Source organism: Lycorma delicatula, chromosome 9 (assembly GCF_047948215.1).
Source record: "Lycorma delicatula isolate Av1 chromosome 9, ASM4794821v1, whole genome shotgun sequence".
Lineage (NCBI taxonomy): Eukaryota > Metazoa > Arthropoda > Insecta > Hemiptera > Fulgoridae > Lycorma > Lycorma delicatula.
In genome coordinates, this window is record NC_134463.1 from 74,572,383 (window position 1) to 74,589,186 (window position 16,804).

The window sequence follows — 16,804 nt, forward strand, 5'->3', positions numbered from 1 at the left end:
CAATGTCTTGAACAGGAAATATATTCGAAGTCCTCACAGCGTCAATTATAAGGATGATCACTTTTTTCTAGTTTTATTCACTTCCTGTTCTTCCCAGACCAAAACCTTAACCTTACAGATCCCTTAGGATCCAAGCATCCGCTATCTCATGACCCTAAATCCAAAAATTACCCCCACCATAGATATTGATTATGATAATATCTATATGCCGAATCGCCGCATGACCCTTCAGCTCTAGTATCCTGCATGATTGAGTGGCTTGGAATTAAACGTCCATTCACGTGCTTCTCTCGAACAGCATGAGACCATCGTCAGCCAGGCTGTTGTTTTCCAGATACGTTTTGAACTATTTTAAGTCGTCCATTTGAGGGCAGGTTGTTTGCTTACTTCTCTTCGTGTAAGGCCGAAGAATTTGTATATGTTCAATGTTGTTACAAATGCCGCCAGTTTGGACGCACAGCTGAACAGTGTAAACATCTGGTGGTAGTGTGCTTCCACTTTGTTTCAAGTGATGTTTTTTATTGTTGCAGATTATAATAGTATAATTCAAGCATATTTCTGAGAAAATGCATCTGAATACTACGCAGCAACATTTGAAGTATTTGTATTGCTACAGATGGATGTGATTTGAGTTGATCCAGTTTGAGCTGTGTCTTCATTCTTGTCCCAAAGCTTCTCTTTTGTCCCCTTATAGTTTCAAATTTTTACCTAATCTAATAATCTCATATTTCTTTCTTGCTTCCTTTCTCCCCCTATTACATTCTACCTTTACAATACATTTTTGAAGATTCCGCTTCCTCTAACTATTCTAACACATCCTAACTAGTTTCCTTTATTTCTCTTGTGTACTTCAATCATTAGTGTTCTTTCTTCTTTAATCCTGTTCGTTACTTTCTCATTTTTAACTTTAACCGTCTGATCTTACTTTCTCCATGTTCACACCTGAATAGCCTCAATTCAGAAGACATAAGTCATCTATAAAAATTTCATCTTAATAAAATGTATTTTATTGAACTAATAAGATAAATTGTTTCTGAACTAATATAAATTCCTGTAATTACTTAAACTTGAAGTTATCTTTTATAGCACATATTTTGCTTATGAAGCAAAAAACTAAATATTTTACCTCTTTGTGAAGTGCACCATATATTACCAAAATATATTACCACGTTTTATAAAACAGAGATATTAACAAAAACCAAACAATCAAATTCAATTAAAATCATATATTTCTCCTTTTCTTCTATTTACAATATAATTGTGATAATAATATTTATAACATATATACATATTATAATTACTATATTTGTATTACATAAGTATATTTATACAATATTAGATTACAATAATTATTATTTATCACATACATATATATTATATATATATATATAGACATAACATAATAGTAACAATAAACAGTCTAATATTAGTAGTACACTATTATTAATAATTTTATACAAAATATTTTACAAATTTATGTTTTATAATCATCATTCACAGTGAAACCTCTCATTATTAGATACTTCTTAATATACTACAATTTTTCATACTCTTCCAGAATTGCACTGAACTATTAATTTACTCCTTTTTATATCAGGTATACTTCTTTTTATAACAGCCTACTTTTTATAAAGATTCATAACCTTCAAGATATGGAGTTACTGTATCCAAAAATTTTAACTTAATTTTCTACAACTGATAACTGATAACTACGTTGGTTTCAATATAGACAAGAAAAAAAGTTTTTTTTTTTTTTATCATTTTTTTGGGTTATATTAATCACTGTAAAAAAAATATATTTTAATAACATTTTAATACTTCAAATTAAAAAAAAAATCATGATAAATATAGTCTCTGTATAATTATAATCTGACATCTAAGTACTGTAAGAGTTGAAAAATTAAATCTTTACCTCAGGCATAAATAATCAAACATAGCATATGTTGCTAAGTCTTAAGAATAAATAAAGAAAAATTATGACCTAAACAAAAAATATGGTTTAAACAATGTAAAGCCTGTCTATTAAAAAAATTAGCATATTTTAAAAACAGTTATAAAACAAGACAATGATGTAATACCATTAATTTATATGAATACAGCAAAAGGCAGATATGTTGGCATGTTGAAAAGGTTGAGATGGTTAAAATAAACTTGCCAAGTACTAAACACTACTGAGATGCATAATTAGATGTTCTTATACTAATTAATATTATTATTACATCTAAAATTCTTCACGTCCAAAAGTTATAATTGCAAAATATAAATACACGGCCTTTTTTACACAACTGCCCAAAAAAGAGTGTAATTTATTTAGGGTGTATGTATGTTTGTTCCACTGTAGCAACTTAAAGACTCAACAGATTTAGATGTACGACCCCCACATTAGAATTCTTACATTATTACCAGGAGTGACATACATAGGCTATATAAATATGCGTATATGTATACATATATACATAACGTAGTTAGTGGTGGAGACTTGCCAGTTGAAGCACAAACTTAAAGAAATTGAATTAATGAACTGTGAGCCTCTGTCACTGAAGTGTGAGCTAGGTTTGAACTGAATGATTAATTTAATAAAATGAATAATATTAAATAAATTTTGTGTAATAATGGGTTTCCCGTGGAGACCACATGTGAGGCTAGAGTAGCGAGGTGATGTGAGCACTTCATTCCTTCTTGAAAGATTACTGATAACTGAAAAAGCGTTGGTCCAAACTAGGTGAGGGCAGTGAAAAAACATTAGCTGAACTAGATTAGACGAAGTAAAATTTCTTTACCTATCCAACTCATCAGCAAAGATATAATCAATACCATAGTACAACATCTGCTATGTTTTAGTTATAAATAATAATCAGTACTATTCTAATAACTGTCTGATTAGTAGATACTTCTCAATTAAAGTCAGTTTATAAAAATGATATTGTTATGCGATAATTGGAGATTTCACAGTATTTTTATACATCAATTCATTTTTTTTAATGTAATAGTATATGTATAATAGAAGTTAATTTCTATAACCGATTAACAAACTTATTATGGATACTGAAAGCCATTTTCAATACTCTTAAAATATATTATAAAATAATATTAAGACTATTATTCTAGCTGTATAATCATTTTAAAATAAATTTAATTAAATCTTATATTAACAAATATATAATTTTAATAATTAGTTATTTTTACTAAATTTTAATTAGGCACATTACGTAATTTTATAACATTAATTGTATATGAAAATACTATATCTGTAATGTTTGAAAAAAGCTATTAATTTTTCAGCTATCAAAAAACCAGTACGGCTATAATATTCTTGCTATTAAGAAATATGATCCGGAATTATTTTAGAAAAGAGGGGAGGTAATTAGCCATTATAATGGATTTAAAACCATTATAGTGGATATCTCAATCTATTATCTCAGCCAGTAGTTTCTGTAATGTATTCATTGATGGACATATCCATCACTCATCCAAAATGTGATCTGACATATGCTAATGACAAAATCATCAGTCACTTTCTACTATAATTACACAATATATGTTATAACCTATATATAAAGACAAAATATAATGAAAAATGTCATTATTAGAAAAGTTTATAAAGGAATTTATCTCAACAAAGAATAAAATGGGGATAATTTAAAAAAATAAAATTTTTATGGTAATAAATAAGCTTTTATACTTTTCCTTTATTTTCCCAAATTACTTCTGAGCTTAGATATGAGTATTATAGTATTTCCTAAAAGTGAACTTCAAAACAGATGCTGAACAACGTATTACGTAGTAGAGTGCAATCCCTATAGTGTCCAATGTTACTGAAATTTGCTGTTTATACAGCAACTAAATATTCATATTTCCTCACCTTTTTGAAAAATTCTTCCCTTAAATGAATTACTTTTATTCATTTAAATTTTTTTTTTTCTAGTGTTGTAAAAAAAAAAACAACTCTCTTCCCCAACTTTTAAGTAATAATTTCATAATTTTATGACTTTACAAACTCCACATTGATCAATATGGGTAGAGCCAATGTAATACTATTACAATGGAATTTAATGTTTTCCAGTACTTAATTGGCAATTATATTATTATAATTGAATTATATTATTAAATGTTAATCAAAAAAAGATGTCATTTGCAGATTACATTGTTGTCATTACTGAAACAGGAATTAAAATATTTGTTGCTTAATAAAAGAAGTTCTGGACAAAAAACATAATCTGAAGATAAATGAGAACAAAATGAAAGTTATATCCTGTAGTTAAAGCAGGCAGTGTAATACAGATGTACTACTGTAGAAAGAGGTTAGAAGAAGTGAAAGCCTATCCTATGTAGGCAGTAAAATAATTTAACAATGAAAGAAGTAGGAGAAATATTCCAAGTAGAATTGCTCAGAAAAAAATTTGGATTTAATAATAAAATTAAAGCCTTTGACTCCTAAAGAAATCGATTTGGTAACAAGGAAAAAATCCTCAAGACCAATGTGTGGAGTATGCCTGTGAGACAACAGAAAACAAAGAAAGCAAATAAGGCTAGAAGCATTCCAGATGTGGTGGGACAATTTTAAAATTACATGGGTAAACAACAAGAAGATTCTTAACAGAATAGATGAAAAATATTTGAAAAACATCAGAAATTGATGGAATAAACCCTTATTGGTCATATTAAGTGCACGAGGGAATCGTAAAACTATAATAGAAGGCTACACTAAGGAAAAGCGACCGACCATGAGAAGGACCAAAACTCTGTATATACAATAAATAATTAATGATGTGAATTGCAACGCTTATATAAACATGAAATGAAAAGCACAAAATCGATCAATACAGAGAATTGCTACAAACCAATCTTTGGATTGATGACCAAAGATCAGAAAAACTATTATTGAATAAACATCAGAAAAATTTAAGCGATGAATTTATAGAGTTTGATTCTGACTTTCTGATTTACTTATCAGTAAATACTTTTTTTGTAAATTAACAAAAGACTTATGAAATTTTTGAAAAACTACCTGTCACCAACTGTAAATTGTTTGTGACTTTCTTAAGGTCACAGCAATCGCTGAAATGAATATTATTAAAAATGTTTTCCTATTATAAGCAAACAGGTTTTTTATAAAAAATTAAACTATATTATAAAGTAGAAAACTGATAATTCACATACTGATCACTTCATTATTCAGTCACCAATTTATGGTTTGCAGAAGTCGCTAACATTTTTCAGGGGTAACTACAGAGAAGATAGTATTAATGAAATGATCTTTTAAATGAATGAGCTCAACTGTTTTATAATACAGATTCTTTCTTAAATAATTAAAACCCATTAATAAAAAAAATGGTTAGCGTTACTATCAATAATATGACAACTATTATAATACTACACAGATTGAAATCTTTACAAAGTTAAAGTCACTTCTTACGTGAGCTTAAATACTTCAGTATTACTCAGATACTTTTTTGGATTCAATTAACAATACTTAAAAACATCATCACATCAATCTCAACAAGAATAATAATATACCTGAAGGCAGGTTTCTGAAATGGATCAGGTGTATTTGACTACTTACATTTCTCTGTAAGTGTAGAAGAAAATTAATATATACCTCCGCCATATTTTTATAAAATTTATAGTTTTATAAAATTTACTTTAAATATTTGAATTAAAACAATTATTGTCTGATACTACTTCATTAATTAATAAATTCACAGGAACATTTTTCATCTGAAGTTGCCCAGCAAGTATTTCTTGTCCAGTGTAACTGGATAATGTTTTTAAGATAAATTTTATAATTGTAATGTAAATAAATTTTGAATTAAGTATTTATTAATTAATGATACAACATTAGTAGTAATCTAATACAATCAACTAAAAAATTAATAGTAATTTATTATGAATCGACTGCAACGTATACCATAATAGAAAACTTAAATGATAATCAAAGATCCAATACAGTATCTTTAATACGAACAGAAGAAATCCGATAAAATATTACATATAATTTTTTTTATTTTAACAATCAAAATATTAAACAAACACATAAAAAAGTAAACTGTTTGTTTAGATATTTTAATTTAAAATATTTAACTTTTTAAACATAAATTTATTTTACCTTAAACAAAAATTCAAAAGCTAAAATGATCTTTAGTATTTCAAAAATACAAAATAAAATTACAGAAGGGGGAAACAACAGGTTTTGAGTACAATAGTGGAAAGTTAATGAATGAATTGTTAGATCAACTTAATAAAAAATCACAAAAATAAATTATCTGAAAAAAAATTACACAATTATATCAATTAAAAAGAGTGCCTTATTAAATGTATATCCATATTTTTATAACCGTGAATATTATTATCATGAAACATTCGTTTAAACTAGAGATAAACTTTTTCACAAAACAAAAAATGTAAGATTACCCAATATACATTTTTTGTACTTTCCTATTAGTGATTTGCACTAATCCACTTTGTTTACGCTAATGCGTAAAGTTGTTTTATTTTCAATAATGTTTTTGTCATTATTTTTATCTGCTGTGGTCGCAATATTTCATAAAAGCAATTTCTATTTAACCACATTAGCTTTAGCTGTTTGTTGTTATCTCTAATTTTTAATGTTGTCAAGTTCCTAGAAATATATTTTTCTTTGTCTGCGACCACGTCTTGTCCTCTGTTCGTTCGTATTCAACAATTTTTATCTGTCTTACGTAACTCTTTTAATGGTCTGCTTGCTTATAATATTAATTTTCGTCTCTTGTTGTCAACACACACACTCTCGTCGGTTTATTGCCTTCTTTGTTTCCCCCTCTTCTCATCACACCTTTATTTCTTCAGTACAGAATAGACTTTCTTGGTGTGCGGACCTATGGACTCAGTCACTTCTTTACTTCGTACAGTTGGAGTTCAGACCAGGCTTCGATGTTCTCTCTCTCTCTCTCGCATAATATTTTCATCGCATTCATACACGCATAAACGTTGTGGTATTTCTCTGTCGAAATATTCTCTAGCTCTACTCGGCAGTGTCTTGTAATTTCACCGATCTCTATGTTTTGTTTTGCCTCGTTTCTTTGTCAAGTTTAATCTTCAAATTCTGTATATTACGTCTATGCTGAAAGTGCTTCAATTACTACAAACTGCCAGTTCTATCGACGCCAAATCCCCTCTAGCTGCTTCATCTGCACATTTCCATCGATGTGGAATCTCTCCAAACTCGTTACTACATTTTTGAGACGCCACGTCCTGCTCAACCTCAAACCACGTCTCACCCCTGCATTCCTGATACACCACTGCAGACTACGCCCAGGATTACTGTATGTATTCATTTTACCTTCATTCACGAGTTCGTCTCTTGCTAATATTTGTGTGCTACAGGCAAGTTCAATTTTCATTATTTATTACGTTAAACAGTTATTTTATCATTAAAAATTTGTGGAACATTCAGTTCATCGTACCTTATGCATTTTCAATTTCAAGTTTAGTTTAAAAACCATTTATTCACTTAAGTACAGTCACGACAGGTGATTTATATAAGATTGTGTCATCGTTCAGCTGCAACCTATTTTTACGTGCTTAATTAATTTCAATTTGTTGTTATTGTAATTAACTGTATCATTTAATCTAGTAACTTGTTAATTGCCGAGATTAATTCTTTTCTATTCATGAACTCATAATACTTCTCTTAAATTAATTAACCCAAAGCAAATTAATCCTGATGTGCAGTTATGTTTTAGGACTTCTTTGTAATTTTATATTTTTCAAGAAAGCTTACTAGGAAAGGAACTCTATTTATATGTTTATTTATTTCAATTTGATTATTGTAATTAATTCCTTTTGTACTGGAATATTATTGTGGCCTTTTTTCTATACTAAACTAGAATTACATGTTTTAATTATTTAATGATAAGTTTGTTGTTCATAAATCAGGAAAGGCCAGTGCCAATAATTAAGATTTACTGCAATTTATTTTTCTAAGTTAATGACATTTGTTCATTGCTAATTTTTTCAATATTACAGCATTTGTCAGCAATGCAATAGTTTTTCAGACATACTATGTTTATTGATGTTTTGTTTTTCTATATATAATTGTAAATCTCATTTAATATTATTATTACTGATATGCTGATTTCAGTTGATATTCTTATGTATCATCAAGTTATGTTAATTTCATAATTTCTTTTTAGTTTTTAAGGTTATGATTTAACATAAGTTTCAGTTGTTTTCTTTCTCATTAAAGTTCAATTTCTTTTGGCGAATACGAGCTGTGTTTTTTGTTAACATTACCCAACACACTTTTTAGATTTATTTTTTTAAAAACTTTTTGCAGAATGATTATGGTGACTACAGTTAACAAATAGTGTTCACATAAATTATTATTAGAGTATTAGATTCAATTTTATCTACGATGCAACAGTTCATCTACTCACATTTTTCCCTTCTGCGTCCTTTGTAAAAGCAATATTTCAAGTATATTTCTCGATTGTGTATAGTTTTTACACAAATAAATTTTATTATTTTAATTTTTAAATAAACAATATTATCAGTAATTTGTATGTACATAATCTAAATAAATGACTACACAATTTTTTTTTGAAAATGGGGTGTTCATTTTGAAACTTTAAAGATTATTTAATAGTTTATTCAAATGTCTGCTAATTTAAGAAAAAATGGTAGGCATTATAATGTTACTATAATTTATTACCTTAATTAGTTTTGTTATTTTGAAAATAAATATATAATTTGTTATAGATTTTTTTATTGCTGAGCAATTGAAATTTTAAAAATACCTTGGCAGTTTGGGAAGTTATGATGTCCATTTCAGTTAATTAAATATTTATATTTCAGAACAAAATTAACCAATTATTATCCCTAAGATAATGAATTTTAAATATTTCATAATAAATTACGAATACATAGGTACTTATACGTTACTACGCCCAGAAATCATGAAATGATGACCATAACTGCAAATATTCTTTTTTCTTACACAACTTTTTAATATCTACAGAAAGTGTGTAAAACATTTGTACGAGAGTGAGTACGTATGCTAGAACGGGACCACTGGAGGGTCATCATCATCTGTCACCTAAAAAAAGTTTAGTCCATTTTATCGCATTTAGTAAAAAGTTATGGAAAGACAAAAAAAAATATGATACGAATTGAAAACCTCTCCATTTTTTGAAATCGTTAAAAAAAATATCATTAGCTCGAATCTCTTCTGTTAGTATTAATTACTCTATAAATTGTTTCATTTAATATTAATGATCCGTTAATAAAATGTTAATTAAAAAATAATTGAATTATTAAAAATTAATAATTATCACTAATATTAAACCAAATATCAATCCATCATATCATATTGAGCATTCATATAATACACAATTAACCACAAAAGTACTAATTAACTCTTGTGCTTAGTTATTCATTCAGTTATTTATAGCACTTTGGTACATTATAAACTAATAAAATAAAAAAATATATATGCTATATTTATAGAGAAAATATTATTTACATATTTCTTACTTAGTATACACTACAATTATTTAAATGATGTAGATGAAAACTGGCCAGAAAAGTAAGAATTAATAATTAGAAATTTAACAGAATTATAAATAAAAAGCAGTAAAAACATTATATGTAATTAATTATAACGCAAATTATTAAAAAAAAATTGTTAGTAAAATAATTTTAATTTTTACTGTTCTGTATTATTAGCATGCAACAAATTTATGAATTGACAATCTTCTAGCCAAATTCCATCTAACCTACCATAAATATTACACAATACTGAATTTACATACATTTAAAAGAAATTTTACACAAACAAAAAAAATTAGATATAAAAACTAAAACTGCAATTATTTTTAGACCTAATAGAGTCAACTCTGGATAACTCACAGGTGGGTTAACTACTTTCCGAACTAAGAAAAAACTGATCAAAAATCATCCTACAATATTAATACTGGATAAACACATTTTATTTTTTTCGAGAGATTATTTACAAATATTAGTAAAAGCAGGACAACTGAAAATAAAATAACATTATTTACAAATTAGTAAAAATATCATATAAAATAATGTTAATATATATGGCATTTGATCAGACAGACTACCTAACAATAATAATTCAAAGCTCCCATAGTTTAATTATTGATTTCACTGAATACATACTGTTCATCATGTTGATGAAAGATAAGACAAAATATTTAAAGAATTTTGAATAAATATTTGCAGATCTAAACATAAAGAACGCATTAAAAACAAAAATTGAAAAACATTAACTTTTAATAAAATTAAGAAAACATATATGCTTGGTATTATTAAACATAACAAAAAAAAGAAGATTCCTTTGGTTATTTTTATTGATGTTATTTTGTAGCTACCTTGACTGTAATAAAAATCCTATTTTTTATAATTATAGTTTAGCTCAAAATTACTCCTTTTCAATCACATGTTTTAAATAGTTTGTTTTTAACAATGCTTAATAAAGGTTATTTTCAAAACAAAATTCATATTGACAAACATAAATTTTCATAAATAATAATAAAGTATATACAGAGTGATAATTAAGTTCAAGGACTAACACTATTACAAATATATATATAGTAAATAAAAAATAATTAATACTGCAACATTTAACACCGTCTCTGGCCACTTCTGTCCATTGCTTACTAGACTCACACCTAAGAAAATGCTTCCATTGGAATTGCCCTTAGTTCAGTTTTGACTCGATGAGACACTATTAAATCAGTTTCTTTTTATTTTAGGAAATAAAAATTGGCCGCTGCTAAAACTGGTAAGTAAAGTAAAGATTCAATGTCGTATAGAAACCATTCCTTATAAACACAGGCTCAAATGATGAATTCAAGCAGTCACTTCATTGCATCATCGCTTCTTTAGAAAAGTTATATTTTACAGTCTGAATTCATGATAAATGACAATGATCAAATCGCATACATATTCACTATTTGAGCATCAAATTGAGTTTTATTTATGTCAGTTTTATCTATGCAAACAAAAAATGCAAACAGCTTTGTTTTCATTTGCAATTTTTTATTTTCACCTCCTAAGCTTTTAATTTCTTTCAACTCAACTAAAATGCACTTCAACATTTTGTTTGGAATTGAATATTAAGCAATAATTTTTATCACTCATTATAATACGGTTATATAGTTATTTATACGATTTATATAGTTATTGAACATTTTAAAAATTCAGAAATGTTCTTGTCTGACATTAATTCTCCATAGCAGAGTGGTAGCACATCAGCCTTTCATATGGAGGTCCTGGGTTTGAATCTTGGTCAGGCATGGCATTTTCTATACGCTACAAAATTCCATTAACATCTAAATACTCAAAGATCAATATTAAACTAGAAAATTTTGAATCAGTTCTGCTGATTTTAGTGCTGAGAATTGAAGGATGGCCTGCATTATCATGGTTACTTCTTGCCATATATTCCGTTTTTAAATTTAATAACCTACAAAAAGATAAAAAAAACATCCCAGACTGATTATGTCAATATGAGTGTATGTAATATTGTCGTTCACTAACATAATTGCCATAATAATGTAATACCATATGTAATGTAATTGCCATAATTACGTTATACATAAAGACAGCAAAGATTACCATTAATTATAATTTAACAAACAGTAATCTTTAAACAATGATGTTCACAGTTTACTAACAGAAATAAAATGTTATTTTATAAACAAGAATGGAGCTATACTGGTTATGATAAAATATAATTGCATTCGTTATTCTGTTTTTATCATACAATTCACTCGGTCACATAAAAACTTCTATTATACTATCAGGTCTAAAGATAACAGAGTTCCTGATAAAAGATAATCAAAACTAGTTGTATATTTTTTTAAACCATAGAAATATAATAAAAACAACGCTTTTTAATAAATTGAATAAACAAAAGATAAAAGTAAAAATATAACTGTGCACAAAAATAACAATAAAATGGCACTAAAAATGTACATAGTTATATAAAATTACATGATTTATTTACAGTACAACCTCAGCTGTCTAAGGTTACTCATAATTTTTAAAACCTGGATACCAGGCTAGATTAAATAAAGGCTTTGGTCACATTTCATTGTTGCTTGTACCAGAATGTTGTTATCATAAATTAGATGCTACAATATAGAGATAATATGAGCAATTTAAAATTGATTGTAATCTTTATTTTTACAGATTATAAATTGTGATGATAGTAATTAAACAGAGAATATCTAAGCTTAAAATGGAATAATGTCAAAATACTAATAAATTTAGAATAATTTTTATATAATTTATATTTTCTATTAGAATTTGAAAACACAATATATCATCAATAATTAGTAGCAGCACTAAAAATTAAATCTAAGTTGGAAAATAATAAATGCATGAATACAAAAGTCTTGTGGCATTTTTGGTGGTTTTAATTCTGTCACCTCAACTAAAAAAAAAAAAATATGTACTGAATCACTCATGTAATAAATATCTAACAAGAAAGTCAAGTCCATGAACAAGTAGGGAATTGAAATGTGAAATTAAAAAAAATCAAATCGTAATATAATATAGAAATGTTGGTACTTCATCAAATCTGTGTTGTTTTCTTTTTTAGTTGAATATTATATTTTATTAAAAAAAATATATATATGATAAAAGTTATATATTTCATGCTCTTATTCAACTAAACTTTATTCACACTCAGATGATGTATGTAGTTATAAAAAAATAACTATTAGGGATCAAATTTATTTTAGACTAACAATGTTTTAAGTAGAAATTTATCTAACTGTGTTTAAAATAATTTGTTTTGTGAAACTAATTCCAAAGATAAATGTGAAATTGTATGTTGTCAAAGATCAAATTTTGCCCATGGTAGTACTTCGATAAGTACAAAGAAAACTTTTATGCTTGTTTTTATTAACAAACTAGCATCCTCCTTCATGGCTTCTTCACACACACTATATGCGTTTAGGACTTCAAAGATTGGAAATAGTTTTTAATAATTACAAATGGGTTATTGCTCTCAGAGTTATCACTGTTCATAACTTACTGCATTAAATACATTAATTTGGATGAATAACAACTTTTCAATTGTAAAATATCTGAGTAGTTGCTGTTCCCTTTAATTTTATTATCAAACTAAGTTTTTTTTATGAAAATTATAATGCAAATTGATTTTTTATAAACAATAACATTAAATTTTGTAAATCTCATAATAACTAACAGTCTGAAGAAGTTGATATTGAAATAATCAATGATCGATGTGGACAATATCTATAGATACAGACAATGCCATAAAATTATTAAAAAAATGTTAGGTTATTTATTTATAATTTCTTTTTATTTATGATTAACATAGTAATGGGATTGGTGTGGTTTGAATTTTGGTAAATATTCTAGAGATCATAAGATATCTACAGTTAAAATTTACTAATGATTAGTTCAGAGTTTTTTGGTTTTGGGAAAAAACGAAAAAGAAGTTTCTTTATATAGTAATGAGATAAATAATTTTACCAATGTATTAGTCTGAATGTGTTCAGTACATGGATGCATGTCATTTTCATTTTTCTAAACAAGAATATCAAATTATTATAAAAAATGGTGGATGGATTTTCCATGCATTTCTACAGCTAGGACTTCAGAGCTTGTTTGCAATACACTAAACTAATTAAAATAAACAGATGAGTGTTTTGGAGTTACATGAATATTTAATGTAACATTTTAAGGTAATTCCTTTTAAAAATTGACTGAGAAAAAAAACGAGCAGAAACAAAAATCTCTATTGATTTAGATCAGCGAAGTGCATTATCCAAAGGTTAAATTAAATTTCTGCACTTCATCTGTTTCATTATTTTACTATTTAAATAAACTTTATATTAAATTGTGCATTATGTTACATCAAAACACTGTTATTAGTTAAACTGGGTAAACAACAATCACAAAGTTTTATATATATATATATATATATATATATATATATTTCTAGCAATAATTTATTTCCTCAAATTTGTTTTTAGAAATTAAATATGAATGGTCCAGACTAATAAAAATTAATTAAAAGATACAGGTTAATCCAGATCTGTGTTTCAAATTAACAAAAATTCTTTTAATAATTTATCTAACAAATAAAATAAATTATGTTGCACTTTAAAAATTATGGATATTAATGAAGTTGTACTGCACATCAGAATAAAATACTATTCAATTAAAATTCTCTAAAAATAAAAATCTACTATTTATTTTTAATTTTAATACAATTTAAGATGATAAATGTAGAAAAAACATAGTTATTCACTCTACTCTAACCTTATAATGCATGTAACACTCCATTAGAAAAATATTCTACATACATAAAATTATAATTAGTACATATATACAGCTTAAAAAAATTTGTCATGGTTCATAATGCAATCTTTGAATATGATTTTATTAACAAAGGTGTAAATTAAATCATAACCTCCAAAGTACATCAAACATTTTTTTCTTTTTGAATAAATATTTTAATTTTGAAACAATCTGTTACCACTAAAAATTAAGAACAATTTCTTTAATGACAACATAAGGGTTTTAACATGAGGATAAAAAAGAAAACAAAAGTAAAAAAAAAGTATAAAAAAGATATTTAAAAATTAATGAGACAAACTGATGTAGAGAAAAACTGTTCATTCAATGACAATGAAACTTTTTGAGGATCAAAGTTGGAAACTTTGGGAACTCATTTAATCAGCTGTTCAATCACAATTAATCAAAACATAACCTCTTTTGTTGATTTCAGAGTGCCAGCTGTGCTTGAAATGTGTATGCCCCAAAAGCAACGTTCAGTGATAAGATTTTTGCTATCAGAAGCTGTGAAACTGGTGGAAATATACTTAAAAATGTTGAAACAGTAAGGTGAAAAGTGTTTATATCACAGTAACATGCATAAATGGGTGGAACCATTTAATTCAGGCAGAACAAGTGTGACTGATCTCCTTCGCTCTGGAAGAACAGTTGAAGTTGGACTACTGTGCTGCAAAATCACATAATCATTTATGATTTAGAAGAACAATGTTCTGTGAACAATAATTACTATTCTAATTTGCTCCAACAGAAGAGAGACCCACGATAAGGTGAAAATGTCAAGGCGCTCTCTCAAAACCTTGTGATTCTCTTACATGACAATGCACACCCCACATTGCTCAGAGAATGGGAGAAACTTTTCTTGGGAGAAAAGTTGGGTCAGGAGGTTTTGCCACATCCTCCTTACAACCCATAACTTCCGTCCCCCCCCAATTTGATTTTCATCTATTCGGCCTGCTCAAAGACGTTTTACATGGCAAGAAGTTCGACGACAATGAAATGGTAAAAAAAGTGGTATACGAATGGTTCAAGATTTCTATGCTGCAGGAATCATACAACTCACAGAATGGTGGGACATGTGTCTAAATGTTGCTGGAGACTATGTCTAAGATTAGTATAAGTTTATAAGTTATGAATAAATAGTTTTTTCTCTACATCAATTTGTCTCGTTATAACTGAACATTCTTCACGCATAAAATACATTGTATATAATTTCCATGAACAAAATTCAACTTATTAATTCTAAACTGAATTTGAATTTGTAAAAGCAAACTTCAGTTTTATGTTACTTTCTTACAAATATTTCTACAAGACATTATCCTAACATTTAATATAAGCCACACTTCAAAATTAAAAAGTATATATAACATTGTAGTTCATACTACTTTAAATTTCTTATTTAAAGTAGTTAATTTTAAATGTATAAAAAAAAAATGGAGAAATTAAAAATTCAGAAAAATAGAATATAAAAGGATTTTTTTTTCATATTTCATAGACTTTTTTTATTTTGTTAAGGAGACCACAAATATAATAGAGCATTTATATGACAACCAAACATGGAAGGGTTTTATTATTGGCACATCGTCTTACAATATACTGTATACTAGCACAAAAAAAAGAAGAAAACCATCAAGATATAATATTATACATTAAAAATAAATATAAATAATAATTATAATAAAAATTGCAAACAGTTTCACTTTAGTATGTTAAATTTTTTGTAAATATGATACAGTTTAATGCTATGCACAGATCACTACTGTGTTTTTCCAATCTATAGACACTTCTTGTTATGTAAATAATGGTTAATTCTGCACTTTAAAGTAGTATACACTCGAATATATATATATATAAACTTATACATAAATATTAATTAGAAAAATCAAGTCAATCAATCCATATCATAACAAGAGGAAAAGCAATGAGAATGTACAGTAAAGTAGTAAAAAAATCAATATTAATGATGCAACATAATAAAGAAAAGTTACAAGATAAAACTGTCTATAGTTAAAAACTGACAATTATATAGTACACAATATATTCAACTTTTATGTTTAAACAATCAGGGAATTCATCATCATTCAGCTACATTAAGAAATAAAATAATACTTTCTCAAAATATCTTTAAATAACTCATTCACATTAAGAATTAAAAAAAAATTATGAATATTAAATTATTATTATTATTTTATTAAAGATTTCGTTTATGATATATGAATTAAGTATTAAGAATTAATATAACTTAACAATTTGATTGGTAATAGATAAAAAAAATTTATTTCACAGTACAATTATGTCAGTCATGAAAAAACTTACAACACTAATTTAGATATATGTCAAGACTAATTAAGAGTTCCTTAACAAGAATAATGAAATGTAATCTGTTCCAAAGATTAAAACATCTTTAAAAATAGAAATATAAAACTTTTTTTAATCCATTAGCTTTGTTTTTTGTTGTTTTATTTTTAAA